This window comes from Drosophila arizonae, chromosome X (assembly GCF_054131065.1).
Source record: "Drosophila arizonae isolate 15081-1271.41 chromosome X, UAZ_ARI_1.0, whole genome shotgun sequence".
Taxonomy (NCBI): Eukaryota; Metazoa; Arthropoda; class Insecta; order Diptera; family Drosophilidae; genus Drosophila; species Drosophila arizonae.
The window spans coordinates 33,843,861-33,862,216 of NC_142927.1; the positions used below are offsets into that span (position 1 = coordinate 33,843,861).

The following is an 18,356-nucleotide window of genomic DNA, read 5'->3' on the forward strand; positions in this document are numbered from 1 at the left end:
TTCTATGCGTACAGACAGAAGCGCGCCTTTTCTCACATTCTTAGAATTTCGATTGATTTCTGGACATTCTAGCCGTTACTGTAGTTTTGTCTGATGACGCTCTCTTATTAATCTATTCTATTTTAGCAACTGAGTGCTCGAGTAAAGCAGTGGCGCGGGTGCTAAGGGCGACGCAAGTAATGTTAGAGTAGGGGAGGTTCGAACCTTTACTGTGTTATTTTTTTATTTTTTCATACATATTTCGTTTTTTATAAAATAGATATTTTATTGGGAGGGTGCGAGCTTGACTGAATGGCACTTAATACTTTTCATTTTCTTAGTCTAATAATTTTATAAGTTTAAATTTGTTTCTTCTTAAATAGCCCTTAAATACCTTTACTGTGTTATTTTTTTATTTTTTCATACATATTTCGTTTTTTATAAAATAGATATTTTATTGGGAGGGTGCGAGCTTGACTGAATGGCACTTAATACTTTTCATTTTCTTAGTCTAATAATTTTATAAGTTTAAATTTGTTTCTTCTTAAATAGCCCTTAAATACATATACGCAAATACATACATATGTATATATGATTATATATGTAAGCCTGCACGCATAGCATCAAGCATTCCAGCCTTATACACGCGCTCATTTGTATGTGTGTATGTATGTACACATAAATGCGTACTCAAGCATATTCTAAGAATCCCGTTGCGATTGATTTGTCTTTGCATTGTTTTTGAATTTCCAGCCGCTACACTGGCTTTTCTTTGCTATGCGGCGTCATAACAATAATGTGATTTCGTTTTAACTACTCTTGATCGAAACGACGCGAAGGTGCTGTAGGCTGAAGCGCCGACGATCTTTATTTTAGCTATTTTGACAAACATGCTGTTTGGGTTGGGTGCGAGTTCAAATCCCGCTGAAAACACTTTTTTGTAAATTGCAAATTTTTGTTATTTTAGTTTTTTTTTTTAATTTTATAAAAATGTTTCCTTCCGTGCTATCAATGCATATTAAGCCTACTTATGTGTACATATACATAAATAGATGGCTGACGCATATAAATGTCGCAATTCGGGCACTGTAAATGCCGATTGCCACGCCCCTAGTAGCCGTAGACTCCTCAATTTTAGCCAGTTTTTAGAACGAGCAACCGGTTACCTAAATGCAAAATTTGAATTCTTACGCTCAAAAAATGTGAAAATTACAGGGTATTTTTCGATATGCCACGCCCCTAAAGAGGCTTAAAAACTATTTTTGGGGCATCGATAGAGGAGGCCATCAGTAACTTAACTATTCAAATTTGAAGCTTCTAGCTCTTAAACTGTAGGAGATATAAACTTTTGCGGTTTCCCACGCCCCCTATGGGCGGACATATATCTACCATAGTTCGTTGGACTTGGGTGATCAACCCGCGTATATATACCAAATTTCAGTTCTCGAGCATCAATAGTGCCACTAACCAGAGAACACATAGACTAGACAACTAGTGGAAAGCTTTTTGCACGCTTTTTTTGAGGCTTTAACACCCTAGACTTTGGACTCGCTCGGCTCCTTACTTTGTAACGAGTTACATTATCAAGCGCCGATGGTGGAGTAGGAAGCTTAGAGCAGTGCACGCGCTGGATCCGGCCAATGGGTCATCGTGAGAAGGGAAGGGGTAAGAAGAGGGGAACTGCGACTCCTAGCGCTGCCAAGATATATTTATTAATAAAAATCGCGTGCAAACGAGTATTGTTGAAGGTTTTTCTTAAATGAAACACGGTATATGTAGGCGCAACGCAAAAAGTTTATTTAACACAATATTCAGTAACAAGTACACTTCTTCACGTACCGCGACGATTTGAACTTAACTAACCGAGCCGACACACTGACATTGATCTTACACAATGAACTTACTGAATGAACTTTGGCTCGACTTACAGCACGCTTATATACCTACTTCTACTGCATATCGAATGTTCTGGATGTCTCCTTATGCTTCTATGTTTGCGTCTATTTCATAATCCAGAACATTCGGTTTCTTATTCTAGAGACAAATGTGCGATCAGCCGACGACTGTGTTTACCGTTAGCTCAAATGCCCACTTGATGATAAGTTTTTCGAGATCAATCCTCAACACCCTCCCTAAAACTCAACATCTCTATAACAAATTTGTCCCTTATTCCTCATTCCCAATTTCTCTCTTAGATACAAAAATCTGGGCTTTGGCAAAGCTTTAGTAAAAATGTCAGCGATCTGCTCTTCACTCTTTACATACCTTACATCTATCTCACCTTTCTCAAATAAATCGCGTACAAAATGATATTTAACATCTATATGTTTGCTTCGTTGATGAAATTCAGGATTTTTGATTAGCTTAATCGCACTTATATTATCTATAAACAAGATGTAATTACTTAAATTAATGTTACAATCAAAAACAATTTCTTTAGCCATATCATTTCCTTACTTGCTAGAGCTGCACTTACATATTCGGCTTCTGTTGTTGATAAAGATACACATTGTTGTTTTTTACTTTGCCACGTTATTGCAGCATTCGCATATTTACACAAAATTCCAGATGTAGCAATTAACCCGTCATCTACATAAATCGTTAACAAAATTCTGTCATTATTTTTAGAGTATATATAAAAACATGGATCTGCAATACTTTGTGTAAATCCCAGATTTTTAATAACACCATTTTTGGTCACCATATTTTGGCCAAAGGCTATTCGATAAGGGCTTGTGCCGATAGCCGAATGCACGTCTGAACGCAGAGCGCAACAGATGGAACTTAGATGAGCGTCCCAATCTTTTTGGTCAGGTGCAATATATGACTTTATTGCTGCTATCACCGATCGGTTGACTCGCTCCGAAGCATTTGCTTGTGGGGAATAAACGGCCGTATATGTATGATTAACTCCATACTTTTGTCAGAGACTATAGTTTCAGGAACTCCGAAGCAATGAAACAAATCCTGTTCTAAATAGTCTGGGATGGCGTCGGCAGTCAAATTTTTGACGGGTTTCAAAAAAGGAAATTTCGACATATGGTCTAAAACAACAAAGACTATATTCCCGGTGCGACTTCGCGGATATGGACCTAGAAAGTCAATATAAAGTTTTTGGAACACGCGTTGCGTTGAACCCGATTTTCCTAAGGGTGGACGTAGTGTGTAATTTGGGTGCTTGTTGCACTTACAACTCTCGCAATTATTAACGAATTTTTTTACATCTACTACCATTTTCGGCCAATAAAGATAGCGGCGCAGCTTATCTAGCATCTTGTTTATGCCTGGGTGAGAAGCTAGTGGAGGCTCGTGGGCCTTCTTAAGGACTTCTGGAACCAGCGATTGGGGAACCCAAAGTTTCCAACACAGATCATCGGCTACTTTCTCACCCGACGCGTGATCAGCTCTCCGATATATATAATCGTCAACTATCTTTACATCTGGTGATCTAGATTGATTGGCTAATATTTTGGCTTTAAGTTCTAGATAATCAGATGTCTTAAAATGAACTGAGTCGAGATCCACTAGACAATCGGCTGAGATTGCAGACACATCTTCTGTGTACACTCGTGATAAAGCATCTGGTACAATGTTTTGATTGCCTTTTCTATGGACTATTTTAAAATCATAACCCTGAAGTTTTAAAGCCCACCTTGCTAACCGAGAACTCAAGTCAGTTTGAGACATGAGCCATTTTAGAGAAGCATGATCTGTGACTACAGAAAATTCTTGTCCTTCAACATAAGCTCTAAATTTTTTTATCGCTAAAATAGCTGCCAGACATTCTTTTTCCGTTACGGAATAATTCCTTTGACAACGGTTAAGTTTACGAGACATAAAAGCCACCGGTACCTCTTCATTATTGTCTGTTACCTGGACTAACACAGCACCAACACCTGTATGGCTGGCATCGCAGTGTATAGAGAATGGTCTGTCAAAATTTGAACTATGCAAAACTGGAGCCGTACTAAGCTTCTCCTTGAGTTCTTCGAACGCTTTTTGAGCTGATTCACCCCATACAAATTTTTGTTTATGTTTCAGCGTGTCTGTTATAGGGGATGCAATGGTGGCATAGTTCTGAATAAATTTATTATACCATCCCGTCATACCTAAAAACCGCCTAACTTGTTTGACTGACCTCGGGACTGGGAATTCTGTAATAGATACAATTTTATCTGGGTCTGTGCTAACTGTGCCATTGCCAATCACATGACCTAAATATTTTACCTCTTTGAGACAGAAATTACTTTTCTCAATATTGATGGTCAAACCTGCTGTTTTTATGTGATTTGCCAACTCTTTTAGGACATTTAGATGCCGTTCGAAAGTATCTGAAACTACCAACAATTCATCTAAATAGATAAAAACTTCACGACGCAGATTAGTGGGTATTATTCTATCCATCAACTTCGACATTGTCTGTGGAGCATTACAAAGCCCAAAAGGCATAACAGTGTATTGATACAATGGCCTACCAGGTACGCTAAATGCGGTTTTATCGCGTGACTTCGGCTCTAGTGGAATTTGCCAGAAAGCATCTTTTAAATCTAAGCTGGTTATGAATTCAGCTTTTGGTAGCCTACTAAGGATACCATCAATGAACGGCATAGGATACGCAAACAAACCTTTCCTGGTTTGCGAACTAACACAACTGGAGAGGACCAAGCGCTTTGTGACTCCTCTATCACGCCTAATTTAAGCATTCTGTCCAGCTCTTCATACATTAACTTTTCTACTGCTGGTGAAACTGGATAATGACGTTGCTTAATTGGAGCGGCTCCGGCGACATTAATCTCATGCGAAAGAAGAGTTGTTCGTCCCAAGCCCAGTTTAGCAAAAGAAGGGAACATGTTAATGTGTTGCAGCAGCAATTGATGCTGCGTGACTGTAAGTGGCTTTAGGTTGCGATCCTCTAAAGAAGACAAATTATTGACTGTGGGCACCACCTCCAGTGGAAGAAGATTAAATTGGGTCCAAAAATCTATCCCTAAATATAAATCTTGAGATAAGGAGGGTACTATATAAAATGTCAACATTCTAGCTTCATTTTTAAATTTGATTTCTGTAGTGATTTTGCCTATTATATTCTGTGCCTTGCCATCTGCAGTACGTACAGCTGAATTCAGAGGCTTAAATACGATATTTGAATTAAGAACATGATTACAAAATTCACCACCAATACAGCTTATGGAAGCTCCTGTGTCCATTAGGCCAGTAATACTCTTTCCTAATAAACTAACATACGTAGTTGAGAGCGAGATTTGGAGCTTATTTGTGAGTGTATTGTTTCGGAATGGGCATCATAAAGTTGTGAGGTCGTAATTGGGTCGTTGGTATAGTCAACGGATTGAAAATCTATGTGTTGGTTGATGTCGACTTCATTTGTTTGCGTGCACTGGTCGACGGTGCACGGGCTGACAAGTTTTTTGAATGCTTGTTGCATTTCATGCACGAAGGCTTATACGTGTCGGGTTTGCCACAACCATAACAAAATACTCGACGTTCCGCTGTACAATCTTGGTACCTGTGCCTTGTCGCATTACAGTTCCAGCACAGTAAATTTACTGCTGATACTTCTGGACTGTCTACGTCCTCATCCGAAGACTCGCGTTCTATTGCCATTCCATTTACTGAGCGACGTGGCATAGGTATAGGATGCGGCCTATTCACTAATGGCTTGCCAATCGTTTGCAAGAAAATTTCGCGTGTGCGCACCAACTGACGTAGCTGAGCAACTCTTTCAATTCTCTCATAAAGAAGTTCATGCTGAATTTCAGGGAGCAAATTATTACGGAGAATTTGGAGTAGAGATAACTCACGCAAGGGACTCGAAAGTTTGTCCGCAAGTGATACGATGGCCTCATGGAACTCATCGAAGGGTTCGCCTATCTATGGCAGCTCGGATATGAAGGTCAGTTCTATCATCATTAAATTGCTCTCTAAGTGCAAAACAAAGTTCTTGCCAGCGAATCGCAGGCACACTTTTGTGATAGCGCCAAAACCAATCACTCGCACTACCATCAAAGAGGTTGCTAACGTATCTAGACAACAGCTCAAAATTGCCTTCTAGAGTCTGATGCGTAAGAGCTTCAGTTCGATAAATGAAATCTTCTACTGACAAGGCCGTTTTGCCATTGAAACGTACCTTCCAATTTGAAATAATTTGGCTGATGCGATCTGGTCGCAAATCCGTTCCTAATGACGTGAATCTATTGTTTGAATGGGTGCCAGATACAGTTGAGGCTGGTTGAAACTCTTGTTGGCCAAGATTGCTGGTATTATCTTGCACTGGCAGTATGGGACTGCGACTTGTATGCGGCTCTGCGGATGATGAAAGCAGTTTCTGGAAGCCACTCTTTATCACCTGCGACAGCGTCTCACTTTGCCTCATAGAAATCTGAGCTATCAGAAGTGAAGCCGAAGTGAAGCGGCAGAAATGGCGTCAGCTATTATTGTAGCCAAGTCTGGAGTAAGAGGGGGCGCCACTGAAGAAACTAAGGCTGGTGACGAAATATCGCCTTCAGACATATTGGAGGTTGCTGTCTTTCTTGCCTGGGATCTAGTTTTAGTTGCTACATTCGACCCTGATGGCTTATCCATTAAAGATTCTGTACTGACGGCAACACTCGGTAATCGCAGCGACTGTTTACACACTGGACAGACTGTCTTATTAGCTATCTTGGTGTTAAAACACGATTGATGAAAGGTATGGCCACAACTTGTTTTAAATAGCTGGCTTTCGTTAATAATAGATTCTGTACAAATAAAACAGTTTATGATAGGCTCGTCAGGCCGGGATAAATTTTCGCTACTACGCGTTAAAGGCATTTTCTAATCGATATAAATAATAACTAGATAGCAAGCAGATGACAAGTAATTCAAAAAAACTTAACTGACTACTAATATGTAGGAATATACAGCATTAATTAATAACTCCCAATAGAAAACAAACAAAAAAAATAGAACAAAAAATAATAATAAAATCAAACAAAAAATAAACTCGCAAAACGGTAACTGCAAAAAAATAAAGCTAATAAGTAAACCAAATCCAAAAGAATAATTCAATTACATACGATTTTGGGATACCATGCGAACACATCCAATAGACAAAGTTAGCCAGGCACATAGGTGCTATGAAAGTAGAAAATTTTAGTAAAGAGAACAACACGAAACAGAAGCAAAAATGACATAAACCATAGTCATGACTAAAATTATAGTCATTAAGGCGGCGATACCACAAATTCGTTGCGCGGAGGATAATAGATCGTGTCCATTGAAATCCACATCCAGCTACAAGAATATGTAATATTAGGTACGCACGTTCCTTTTAATAAACTGGAATGCATTATTGCTTTTGCATGCACTTTGCTAAAGTGGACCGAGACACATCGAAGAGATAAAACAAATCAGCTGATAATGACTTGCATCGATTGTTGTCGGGGCTGCCGGACTAATCGGGCCCCACGTTGGGCGCCAAAATAAATATATGATTTTAAAATTAATTCTGTAACGAGTTACATTATCAAGCGCAGATGGTGGAATAGGAGGATTAGAGCAGTGCACGCGCTGGATCCGGCCAATGGGTCATCGGGAGAAGGGAAGGGGTAAGAAGAGGGGAACTGCGACTCCTAGCGCTGCCAAGATATATTTATTAATAAAAATCGCGTGCAAACGATTATCTTCGGCCACTTGCTTAGAAGAGGGAAAAGAAGAGAGAGAGAGATAGAGATAGAACAGATTTAGACACACACCAACATACCTGTCCAAGCTGGGTCTCGCTGCGCAAGCAAATATGTGCCTGCTCAGCGAAAGTCGGCCTTTGATATTAAGGCGACCGACCGTGCCCACCGTAGCCATTCCCAGCTAGGAGAGCTAAAAACCTATAGAAACGCGCCGCATGGCCCCAAAATAATTAAACTTAATTAAACTTCATTAGATTTAATATAAACAAAATAACTATACATATGTAAATAGTGGTTTTGGGCATAGAGAATACGAGATTATAAACAGACGAAAAAGAAAGCTTTCGGAGAGCTTTTTCTCTCCGCCTTAAACCAGCTGATCGAAATGAGGAAGGTAGAAGTGGATAGAGATTAAAATTTATGCATTATGTTCTTTCTTTTCAATGCAGCGGGTATTAAAAAAAAAAAAACGCTGACTGATACGAAAAAATAAATATGGAATTGGTTAAATTTATAATGCAGCTCCACTTACTGTGCTGTCCCGCGATGAAAGCGCTTCCATTTCGGTTGGGCGGCAAGCTGTGCTAACAAAAAAATGTATATGCAACTACAAAAAAAATATAATGCATAAAATACGAATGGGAAATGTTCATCGGGAGGAGGTTAAGCTTATTGACTAATGTTATTTTTAAATTATTCTACTATTTAACTATTATATTATATTCATGGTGAAATAAAAAAAAAAAGAAAAAAAAAAATGAACTCCGTGCCTATAATACAAATTAGTACATCAATATTCGCCAAAAGTGGGACTTCTTAAATAAAAAAGGCAATGATTATTGTGCAACAGGTGCAGGTGCGGAGATATATGTATGATGCGGTATTCTGCAGCACTGCTTATATGTGGTTGTGCGCAGATGCAAAGATTTAGTTGTGCGCCGATGCAAAGATTTAGTTGTGCGCCGATGCAAAGATTTGGTTGTGCGCCGATGTATAGATTTAGTTGTGCGTCGATGCAAAGATTTAGTTGTGCGCCGATGCAAAGATTTAGTTGTGCGCCGCAATTGCACTTTGGCAAAAAAAAAAAATTAAAATTTTTTGCTGGGTGCCAAACCTGCAAAGAGGTTTGTGCGAAATGATTTTAGGCCTCATTCTGACTTATGGAAATGCCACTACTTTCTCCTTACCGAATTCATTAGTTTGGCACTTGCACAAAAGAAATAGTACTTTCATTTTAAAATTTTTCTTTAATTTTCAAATTAACTTTACACTATTTCATAGTGTGATTTTTGCACAACCTTTTCAGTCGGTGGTTGAGATTGGAAAGAAAGAGGAAATATGGCCGATCCCATGAAGCGACAAGTCATCGCTTGGGAACAGTTTTTTATGGCCTGGCTGAGAATGACAATTTCTCCTGTTATTACTGGAGATTCGGGATTGCCACATCCGTGATCTCGTTCAACTATGCTAAGCCACTATGCTCAGCGCACTGCCTACTTTTAGGCTGTTTCCTTTTTTCCTCTATTCCAGCGCCACTACAACGCATGGGTGGCAGTGTGCGCTTACTATGAGAATTTAATTGCTTAATAACTTTTTTTATGGACGTACGATCTTCATGAAACTTTCAGATTATGATTATAACATGAATATACATGTAATTGCCAAAGCACATGTCTCTAGTATTTGAAATACGCTTTTTACAAAAGTGAGGGTGAGGGGGTGAATTTAGAGGTGGGGGGTAAATTTTAACAAAAACCGAAATTGTATAAATTGCATATAAGCATACATTAAAAATTTGGAGACTCTAGCAATAAGGGTGTAGAAGATATAATTTTATAACTGGTTTTCGATAAGGTTTTTTATCGATAAAAAAAGATCGGGATGAGTTAGCGATTTTTAATGATAAACTTGATATGCGCGCTGTAATTACGGACATTTTTAAAAAAAATTTGAAGTCTCTAGCTCCTATATCTTCTGAAATCGACGCGTTCATACATACGGACGGACGGACGGACGGACGGACGGACGGACGGACGGACGGACGGACAGACAGACGGAGTGGGCCAAATCGACTCAGCTCGTCGCCCTGATCAAGAATATATATACTTTGTGGGGTCTGCCACGCCTCCTTCTGCCTGTTACATACTTTTAACAAAACCATTATACCCTGATTTCCCATTTTCAATGGGTTCAGGGTATAAAAAATAATAAATAAACAAGTAAGAAAGCTCTAGTCGAGACTGCTCGACTACGAGATCCCCTGAACCCTTGGAGCAATAGATATTTCAATAATTTTTCGCGTCTTTTAGCTTACACAAGAAACACGCACACACACACACAGGCACGTACGCACACACAGGCATACATACACACACACGCATACAGACACACATACACACACACACACGCATACATACACAAACGCATACACACACACATACACATAACCACACACATATACGCACACATACACACACATACTCAAACACATACACACACAAGCACCCACGCATAAACACGCATGGGCTGCAGTGTGCGCTTACTATGAGAACTTAATTGTTTAATAACTTTTTTTATGGACGTACGATCTTCATGAAACTTTTAGATTATGATTATAACATGGATATGCATGTAATTGCTAAAGCACAAGTCTCTAGTATTTGAAATACGCTTTTTACAAAAGTGAGGGTGAGGGGGTGAATTTAAGGGTGGGGGGTGAATTTTTACAAAAACCGAAATTGTATAAATTGCATGTAAGCATACATTAAAAATTTTGAGACTCTAGCAATAAAGGTGTAGAAGATATAATTTTATAACTGGTTTTCGATAAGGTTTTTTATCGATAAAAAAAGATCGGGATGAGTTATCGAATTTTAATGATAAACTTGATATGCGCGCTGTAATTACGGACATTTTAAAAAAAATTTGAAGTCTCTAGCTCTTATATCTTCTGAAATCGACGCGTTCATACATACGGACAGACGGACAGACGGACAGACAGACGGTCAGGGCCAAATCAACTCAGCTCGTCACCCTGATCAAGAATATATATACTTTGTGGGGTCTGCCACGCCTCCTTCTCCCTGTTACATACATTTCAACAAAACCATTATACCCTGATTTCCCATTGAAAATGGGTTCAGGGTATAAAAAAGAAAAGGAACACAATAAATCAACTAATTGATAATTCCCTATATAAAAGCAAAAAAAACTGAAGAGAGCAAACGAAATTAAATCTGCAAAACAGTAACTGCAAAAAAATAAAATAATATGTAAACCAAATTCAAAAGAATATTTCAATTACATACGATTTTGGTGTACCATGCGAACACATCCAATAGATAAATTTAGACGGGTACAAAGGTGCTAAGAAAGTAGAAAATTTTAGTAAAGAGAACAACACGAAACAGAAGCAAAAATGACATAAACCATATTCATGACTAAAATTATAGTCATTAAGGCGGCGATACCACAATTTCATTGCGCGGAGGATAATAGAGCGTGTCCATTGAAATCCACATCCAGCTACAAGAATATGTAATATTAGGTTCGCACGTCCCATTTAATAGACTGGAATACATAATTGCTTTTGCAAGTGAACCGCGACAAATCGAAGAGATAAAACAAGTAAGAAAGCTCTAGTCGAGACTGCTCGACTACGAGATCCCCTGAACCGTTGGAGCAATAGATATTTCAATAATTTTTCGCGTCTTTCAGCTTACACAAGAAACACGCACACACACACACAGGCATACATACACACACACGCATACAGACACACATACACACACACACACACACACACACACACACACACACGCATACATACACACACACACACACACATACACATACACATACACACACACACACACATACACATACACACACACATACACAAACACATACACACACATACACACACAAGCACCCACGCATAAACGCATGGGCTGCAGTGTGCGCTTACTATGAGAACTTAATTGTTTAATAACTTTTTTTGTGGACGTACGATCTTCACGAAACTTTCAGATTATGATTATAACATGGATATGCATGTAATTGCCAAAGCACAAGTCTCTAGTATTTGAAATACGCTTTTTACAAAAGTGAGGGTGAGAGGGTGAATTTAAGGGTGGGGGGTAAATTTTAACAAAAACCGAAATTGTATAAATTGCATATAAGCATACATTATAAATTTGGAGACTCTAGCAATAAAGGTGTAGAAGATATAATTTTATAACTGGTTTTCGATAAGGTTTTTTATCGATAAAAAAAGATCGGGATGAGTTATCGAATTTTAATGATAAACTTGATATGCGCGCTGTAATTACGGACATTTTAAAAAAAATTTGAAGTCTCTAGCTCTTATATCTTCTGAAATCGACGCGTTCATACATACGGACAGACGGACAGACGGACAGACGGACAGACGGACAGACAGACGGACAGGGCCAAATCAACTCAGCTCGTCACCCTGATCAAGAATATATATACTTTGTGGGGTCTGCCACGCCTCCTTCTGCCTGTTACATACATTTCAACAAAACCATTATACCCTGATTTCCCATTGAAAATGGGTTCAGGGTATAATAAGTCAGCTGACAATGACTTGAATCGATTGTTGTCGGGGCTGCCGGACTGTTGGGCCCCACGTTGGGCGCCAAATAAATATATGATTTTAAAATTAATTCTGTAACGAGTTACATTATCAAGCGCCGATGGTGGAGTAGGAGGCTTAGAGCAGTGCACGCGCTGGATCCGGCCAATGGGTCATCGGGAGAAGGGAAGGGGTAAGAAGAGGGGAACTGCGACTCCTAGCGCTGCCAAGATATATTTATTAATAAAAATCGCGTGCAAACGATTATCTTCGGCCACTTGCTTAGAAGAGGGAAAAGAAGAGAGAGAGAGATAGAGATAGAACAGATTTAGACACACACCAACATGTCCAAGCTGGGTCTCGCTGCGCAAGCAAATATGTGCCTGCTCAGCGAAAGTCGGCCTTTGATATTAAGGCGACCGACCGTGCCCACCCTACCTTGATCGCTGGCTACCTGCCTATATTGTCAGCGACCCCATTCCCAGCTAGGAGAGCTAAAAACCTATAGAAACGCGCCGCATGGCCCCAAAATAATTAAACTTAATTAAACTTCATTAGATTTAATATAAACAAAATAACTATACATATGTAAATAGTGGTTTTGGGCATAGATAATGCGAGATTATAAACAGATCAAAAAGGAAGCTTTCGGGGAGCTTTTTCTCTCAGCTGATCGAAATGAGGTAGAAGTGGATAGAGAGGTTAAAATTTATGCATTATGTTCTTTCTTTTTAATGCAGCGGGTGTTAAAAAAAACGCTGACGGATACGAAAAAAAAATAAATATGGAATTGGTTAAATTTATAATGCAGCTCCACTTACTGTGCTGTCCCGCGATGAAAGCGCTTCCATTTCGGTTGGGCGACAGGCTGTGCTAACAAAAAAAATTATATGCAACTGCAAAAAAATATAATGCATAAACTACGAATGGGGGAAAATATTCATGGGGAGGAGTTTAAACTTAATGACTAAAGTTATATTTAAATTATTCTACTATTTAACTACTATACAATATTCATGGTGAAGTGCAAATCAGAAAAAAAATTAACTCGGTGCCTATAATACAAGATTTAGTTGTGCGCCGATGCAAAGATTTGGTTGTGCGCCGATATGAAGATTTAGTTGTGCGCCGATATAAAGATTTGGTGGTGCACCGATGTAAAGATTTGGTGGTGCACCGATGTAAAGATTTGGTGGTGCGCCGATGTAAAGATTTAGTTATGCGCCCCAATGGCACTTTGGCAAAAAAAATTAAAATTTTTTGCTGGGTGCCAAACCTGCAAAGAGGTTTGTGCGAGATTATTTTAGGCATATGTTCTGCCCTTTGGAAATGCCACTACTTTCTTCTTACCGAATAGTTTGGCACTTGCACAAAAGAAATAGCACTTGAATTTAAAAAAAAACTTTTTTTTCTTTAAGTTTCAAAGTCACTTTTCACTATTCACAGCGTGATTTAGCAACAACCTTTTCAGTCGGTGGTTGGGATCGGAAAAAGAAAGAGGAAAATATGGTCGATCCCATGAAGCGGCAAGTCATCGCTTGGGAACAGTTTTTTTATGGCCTAGGTGAGAGTGACAATTTCTCCTGTTATTAATCCAGATTTGGGATTGCCACATCCGTGATCGCGTGATCAAATTTTCTAAGCCACTCCAAGCTCAGCGGATTGCCTACTTTTAGGCTGCTTCCTTTTTTTCTCTATTCCAGCGCCACTACAACTTTTAGGTTCGAGCTACGAAAAAATACGAACTCACAATCATTTCGCTTCATGCGCTCGACCGAGATGGTCAACTTTTGAACAAAAGATCCCTCTATGCTCAATGTTTCCCTTGCTCTCTCTCTCTCTGGATGCTCTCTGCTCTCTCGAATGTGTATATGTATGTATACATGTGAGGCTCACATTGTGAGCACAAGCAGCAGCTCACGAAAATTGAAATTTCTTCGCTGCAAGAACCCATGTCTTCCCTTCTGAATGAAGAGTATACCGAACTTTTCAAACCGTTTGCCATGCGTTTGCGTTATTATTTGTGGGAAGAGTATGAAAGCGTTGGTGCGCATAATGAAAATGTTTTCGCGACGAGCATGCACACACACACTTACAGTATGCTACATGTACTATGAGCATTTGTATGCCTGTGTGCAAAGCCCTTGCTGGCTATAGCAATTTGAAATCCTAGCATTTGCATTTGGTCGATCTTGTGAAGTGCTCACACTTACATAAATATGTTTGATTGTGTGTACGCAGGGGCCGCGATGCTCACAAATGATGGGGTAATCATTGTAGAAGCAGTTCAGTGCCTTTATATGTATGTGCGTGTGTGTATGTTTATAAGTGTATGCATGCGACATGAGCATTGACGTGTGCCTACGACAACTTTGAATTGTGTGAACGATTTTGGGTTTGAATTGAAGAGGCGCGCTTTTATTTAAGTAGCTGACTAACTAAAATAACAAGTGCACTTCCTATTACATTTATAGGTATTTTTTAATTGCATGATTTTTATGACATCTAACAGATGCACCCTTTAAAATGGGTCCATTTAGCCAGTATATGTATGTATGTACATACACATGCTTCTTATTAAAAAGGTAAATTTCACCTGTATATGTGCAGGTACAAGGGATCGAAAATCGCATTCCAATTTGGCCACAGGGATTGATCAGGTACTACATTTTTAGCAAATATCATTCTCATAGGCAAATCCACGACCATTGAAACAAAATCATCTATTTAAATGTAAGCGCGCCTCTTCAATTCAAACCCAAAATCGTTCACACAATTCAAAATTGTCGCAGGCACACGTCAATGCTCATGTCGCATGCATACACTTATAAACATACACACACGCACATACATATAAAGGCACTGAACTGCTTCTACAATGTTAACCCCATCATTTGTGAGCATCGCGGCCCCTGCGTACACACAATCAAACATATTTATGTAAGTGTGAGCACTTCACAAGATCGACCAAATGCAAATGCTAGGATTTCAAATTGCTATAGCCAGCAAGGGCTTTGCACACAGGCATACAAATGCTCATAGTACATGTAGCATACTGTAAGTGTGTGTGTGCATGCTCGTCGCGAAAACATTTTCATTATGCGCACCAACGCTTTCATACTCTTCCCACAAATAATAACGCAAACGCATGGCAAACGGTTTGAAAAGTTCGGTATACTCTTCACTCAGAAGGGAAGACATGGGTTCTTGCAGCGAAGAAATTTCAATTTTCGTGAGCTGCTGCTTGTGCTCACAATGTGAGCCTCACATGTATACATACATATACACATTCGAGAGAGCAGAGAGCATCCAGAGAGAGAGAGAGAGCAAGGGAAACATTGAGCATAGAGGGATCTTTTGTTCAAAAGTTGACCATCTCGGTCGAGCGCATGAAGCGAAATGATTGTGCGTTCGTATTTTTTCGTAGCTCGAACCTAAAAGTAAGGAGCCGAGCGAGTCCAAAGCTGTCTGGGGTGTTAAAGCCTCAAAAACAGCGTGCAAAAAGCTTTCCACTAGTTGTCTAGTCTATGTGTTCTCTGGTTAGTGATAGTGCCTAAAATATAGCAGAATTCGAAAAATCACTATATCTTCAGGTCCAATTTACCACGCCCCTAGTAGGCGTAGATATTTTTTTTTTACCCATCTTCATAGAATCAAAACATTAGCTTACGTTTTTACAGTTTTATCCGATTCGCCACGCCCCTAATGGGCGAAGATATATCCGCCATAGCTTGTGATCTTGGGTGGTCGTCGCGGACCTACATACCAAGTTTCAGCTTTCTAGCTCTTCAACAAACATGATTTCTGGTATATCGGAAAATGCATTTTCCGATTTGCCACGCCCCTAGTGGGCGGATCGGAAAAATTTTAGCACTTTATGAATCGGAGATATACACGAGTATGTGTTATTTCAAGTCTCTAGCTTTAATAGCGACAAAATCGTTTGCGTTCATACCGACAGACGGTCGGACAACAAGACGGACATTGCACAAAGCCAATAGACTCATTTCACTTTCGTGAATGAGTCTAATTATATCTTCTACACCTTTATTGCTAGAGTCTCCAAATTGTTAATGTATGCTTATATGGAATTTATACAATTTCGATTTTTGTTAAAATTTACTCCCCACCCTTAAATTCACCCCCTCACCCTCACTTTTGTAAAAAGCGTATTTCAAATACTAGAGACTTGTGCTTTAGCAATTACATGCATATCCATGTTATAATCATAATCTGGAAGTTTCATGAAGATCGTATGTCCACAAAAAAAGTTATTAAGCAATTAAGTTCTCATAGTAAGCGCTCACTGCCTCCCATTCGTGTTTATGCTTGTGTGTGTATATGTATGTAAATGTTTGTGTATGTGTGTGTATGTGTTTGTGTTTGTGTGTGTATGTGTGTGTGTATGCGTGTGTGTGTGTGTATGCGTGTGTGTGTGTATGTGTGTCTGTATGCGTGTGTGTGTATGTATGCCTGTGTGTGCGTACGTGCGTGTGTGTGTGCGTGTTTCTTGTGTAAGCTGAAAGACGCGAAAAATGATTGAAATATCTATTGCTCCAAGGGTTCAGGGGATCTCGTAGTCGAGCAGTCTCGACTAGAGCTTTCTTACTTGTTTTATGTGTGTCCTCGCTGCAGTACCCCAAATGGGGATAGCGTATGTAGCGATAGCTTGCTGGAGGGTCTCAGCATCTAAGTCCAATTTAAGTTACCACAATAGAGACAGACAGGAAACGAAAACTTACGAACAAGCGGTTAGGTTCGAAACTCACACCCAAATACAAACAAGTAAGAAAGCTCTAGTCGAGACTGCTCGACTACGAGATCCCCTCAATCTTTCGAGCAACTGATATTTCAATAATTATTCGCATATGCACACATACATGCACACACACAGACATACGTACGCATAAACACGCATTGGCTGCAGTGTTGGCTTACTATGGGAACTTAATTGTTTAATAACTTTTCTTGTGAATGGACTATCTTCATGAAACTTTCAGATTATTAATATAACCACTGACCAGAGAACACATAGACTAGACATGTAGAACAAATTTTTCTACAGCAGAAAATGTTAAGTTGGTCGACCACTTTACTTCGTATTTGCTTGGCTCGGTCGCTGGAGGTTCGAGCAGTGAAAATATTGCACGACAAAGTCAGTGCGCTGCAAGCGCTCAAACGAAATGGTCCCATTCTTATACGAAGCACATCTATGCGCTTTTGTCCTACTCTCTCTCTCTCTCTCTCTCTATCTCTCTCTATGGTCGCTCAAATCACCGAACTCAGCAGCGCACAAAAATTGAAATTTGTTGGCGACGATCCCAGCTCTTTCCTTTTGAGTGAAGGGTATACCTAAATCATAAAAGCGTTTGTAAGGCTCATGCAAACAAAATGTAGCGTTTCGATGTATATTCGTGGGAAGGGTATGAAAGCGTTGATACGCATAAAGAATATGATTTCGCGACGGGCAAGCACACACACACTTGCATAGGGTATGAAAGCGTTGATACGCATAAAGAATATGATTTCGCGACGGGCAAGCACACACACACTTGCAGTCTCTGGAAACATGTGTGAGCATTTGTGGCCTGTGTGCGTAACTCTTGCTGCCTGAGCAAATTGTAATGCCCAAAATTTACCGTTGATTGGCCTTTAAGGGAGCACATACATTTGCATACATATGTGTATGTATGTATGAGATGGGATAATAATTGTCTGGCGATTCAGTAGTTTGTCAATTTTGTATTGTTTGAATTGTAGAGTGACTGTCAAATGAGCCTTTATGACTTAATATGATATCGATTATACCATTAACCCTGATTTTCCATTGAAAATGGGTTCAGGGTATAAAAAACATGAAAATAATCAAACCATAAAAACCGCTTTTTTTTAAAGGCTTTTTTGTAAAAATTTTCAGCTTTTTTTCCGTTTCTTCCATCTAAAAACAGCTTTTTTTCTGGTAAAAAGTTGGCAGCACTGCTTCTGTCTGTACGCATAGAATAGACGATGAGTGTGTACATGCATAGGAAAATCGCGCTGATCTGCTGTTAGCTTGAAGCCGGTATCCAATATATGGATATAAATATATATTATCAAAA

General features: G+C 39.3%; 1 pseudogene across 1 annotated transcript; it reads right to left on the reverse strand.

Moving 5' to 3' along the window:
• Positions 1-1,755: 1,755 nt before the first annotated feature.
• LOC149268239 (uncharacterized) lies at positions 1,756-9,325 on the reverse strand (annotated as a pseudogene). Its single transcript, XR_016271004.1, has 2 exons — positions 7,215-9,325; positions 1,756-7,110 (listed from the first exon to the last, which is right to left on the reverse strand). The product of XR_016271004.1 is annotated as an uncharacterized LOC149268239 (transcript).
• Positions 9,326-18,356: the final 9,031 nt, after the last annotated feature.